Raw genomic sequence first — 3,134 nt, forward strand, 5'->3', positions numbered from 1 at the left:
TGCATCTTTGCATTCATATTTTCCATGCATTAAAGATTTCTAAGTTTGGTGTCTTGCATGTTTTCTTTGCATCAAAAATTTTTCAAAATTATGTTCTTGATGTTCATCATGATCTTCATAGTGTTCTTGGTGTTCATCTTGACATTCATAGCATTCTTGCATGCATTTTGTGTCTTGATCCAAAATTTTCATATTCTGGGTCATTTTTGTGTTTTTCTTTAAAAATTTAAAAATAAAAAATATCTTTTCCTTATTTCCCTCCAAAATTTCGAAATTTTGGGTTGACTTGGTCAAAAAAATTTTCAAAATTAGTTGTTTCTTACAAGTCAAGTCAAAATTTCAATTTTAAAAATCTTATCTTTTCAAAATCTTTTTCAAAAAAATCATATCTTTTTCATTTTTTATAATTTTCAAAAATTTCAAAAATCTTTTTCAAAATATTTTCAAAATCTTTTTCTTATCTTTATTTGATATTTTCGAAAATTCACTAATAATTAATATGATTGATTCAAAAATTTGAAGTTTGTTACTTTCTTGTTAAGAAAGGTTCAATCTTTAAGTTCTAGAATCTTATGTTGTAGTTTCTTGTTAGTGAAGTAAATAATTTCAAAATTTTAAAATTAAATCTTTTTACCTTTTATCTTATCTTTTTCAAAAATTTTTATCTTTTTCAAAATTTGATTTCAAAATATCTTATCTAACTTCTTATCTTCTTATCTTTTAAAAATTTGATTTCAAATCTTCTTCAATCAACTAACTAACTCTTTGTTTGTTTCTTATCTTTTTCAAAACAACCTAACTACTTTTTCCCTCTTCAATTTTCGAAAATACCTCCTTCTTTTTCAAAAATTCTTTTTAATTAATTAATTGTTTCAAGTTTTAATTTTAATTTTAATTCATCTCTAATTTTCGAAAACACTAACCCTTTTTTTTTAAATTATTTTCGAATTTTCTCCCTCTCTTCTCTTCTTCTATTTAATTATTTAATTACTAACACTTCTCTTCACCTCTCTTCATCCAAAAATCCGAATCCATCCTTCTTCTTTCTTATACCCCTTTCTTTTTCTACTAACATAAAGGAATCTCTATACTGTGACATAGATGATTCCTCTTTCTTTTCTTGTTCTCTTCTCCTTCATATGAGCAGGAACAGGGAAAAGGGCACTCTTGTTGAAGTTGATCCAGAACCTGAAAGGACTCTGAAGAGAAAATTAAGAGAAGTTAAATTACAACAATCCAGAAACAACCTTTCAGAAATTTTCGAACAAGAGAAGGACATGGCAGCCGAAAATAATAATAATAATGCAAGGAGAATGCTTGGTGACTTCACAAAGCCAACGTCCAAGTTTGATGGAAGAAGCATCTCCATTCCTGCCATTGGAGCCAATAACTTTGAGCTTAAGCCTCAACTAGTCGCTTTAATGCAACAAAACTGCAAGTTTTATGGACTTCCATCTGAAGATCCTTATCAGTTCTTAACTGAGTTCTTGCAGATCTGTGAGACTGTAAAGACGAATGGAGTTGATCCTGAAGTCTACAGACTCATGCTTTTCCCTTTTGCTGTAAGAGACAGAGCTAGAATATGGTTGGATTCACAACCTAAGGATAGCCTGGACTCCTGGGATAAGCTGGTTACTGCCTTCTTAGATAAATTCTTTCCTCCTCAAAAGCTGAGCAAGCTGAGAGTGGATGTTCAAACCTTCAAACAAAAAGATGGTGAATCCCTCTATGAAGCCTGGGAAAGATACAAGCAGTTAACCAAAAGATGTCCATCTGACATGTTTTCAGAATGGACCTTATTGGATATATTCTATTATGGTCTCTCTGAATTTTCGAAAATGTCATTGGATCATTCTGCAGGTGGATCTATTCACCTGAAGAAAACGCCTGAAGAGGCTCAAGAACTCATTGACATGGTTGCAAACAACCAGTTCATGTATACCTCTGAGAGAAATTCCGTGAATAATGGGGTACCTCAGAAGAAAGGAGTTATTGAAATTGATGCTCTGAATGCCATACTGGCTCAAAATAAAGTGTTGACTCAACAGGTCAACATGATCTCTCAAAATCTGAATGGATTGCAACATGCATCCAACAGTATTAGAGAGGCAGCTTCTGAAGAAGCTTATGATCCTGAGAACCCTGCCATGGCAGAAGTTAATTACATGGGTGAACCATATGGAAACACCTATAACCCATCATGGAGAAATCATCCAAATTTCTCCTGGAAGGATCAACAAAAGCCTCAACAAGGCTTTAACAATGGTGGACGCACTAGGCTGGGCAATAGCAAGCCATATCCATCATCTTCTCAGCAACAGACAGAGAATTCTGAACAAAACACTTCTAATTTAGCCAATATAGTCTCTGATCTGTCAAAAGCCACTTTCAGTTTCATGAATGAAACAAGATCCTCCATCAGAAATCTGGAGGCACAAGTAGGCCAGCTGAGTAAGAAAGTAATTGAAACTCCTCCCAGTACTCTCCCAAGCAACACAGAAGAGAATCCAAAAGGAGAGTGCAAGGCCATTGATTTAATCAAAATGGCCGAATGCACAAGGGAGGAGGAGGACGAAAATCCTAGTGAGGAAGACCTCCTGGGACGTCCCTCAAGCAAGAAGGAGCTTCCTATTAAGGATCCAGAGGAATCTGATGCTCATCTAGAGACCATAGAGATCCCATTAAATCTCCTTCTGCCATTCATGAGCTCTGAAGACTATTCATCCTCTGAAGAGGATGAAGATGTGACTGGAGAGCAAGTTGCTCAATATTTAGGAGCTATCATGAAGCTGAATGCCAAGCTGTTTGGTAATGAGACTTGGGAAAGTGAACCTCCCTTGCTCATTAGTGAACTGGATACTTGGATTCAGAAAACTCTACCTCAAAAGAGACAAGATCCTGGCAAGTTCCTAATACCTTGTACCATTGGCACCATGAGCTTTGAAAAAGCTCTATGTGATCTGGGGTCAGGGATAAATCTTATGCCACTCTCTGTAATGGAGAAGCTGGGGATCATTGAGGTACAACCTGCCTTGTTCTCATTACAATTTGCAGACAAGTCAATGAGGCAAGCTTATGGAATAGTAGAGGACGTGCTAGTAAAGGTTGAAGGCCTTTACATCCCTGCTGATTTC

General features: G+C 35.3%; 1 non-coding gene across 1 annotated transcript; it reads right to left on the reverse strand.

The window, feature by feature from the left end:
• Positions 1-1,676: 1,676 nt before the first annotated feature.
• LOC112704684 (small nucleolar RNA R71) lies at positions 1,677-1,780 on the reverse strand. The gene has a single exon (XR_003155296.1). It is a non-coding gene; the product is annotated as a small nucleolar RNA R71 (small nucleolar RNA).
• Between the last annotated feature and the right edge of the window lie 1,354 nt (positions 1,781-3,134).

The sequence above is a fragment of the Arachis hypogaea genome, chromosome 7 (genome assembly GCF_003086295.3).
Source record: "Arachis hypogaea cultivar Tifrunner chromosome 7, arahy.Tifrunner.gnm2.J5K5, whole genome shotgun sequence".
In the NCBI taxonomy this organism is placed as follows: Eukaryota; Viridiplantae; Streptophyta; class Magnoliopsida; order Fabales; family Fabaceae; genus Arachis; species Arachis hypogaea.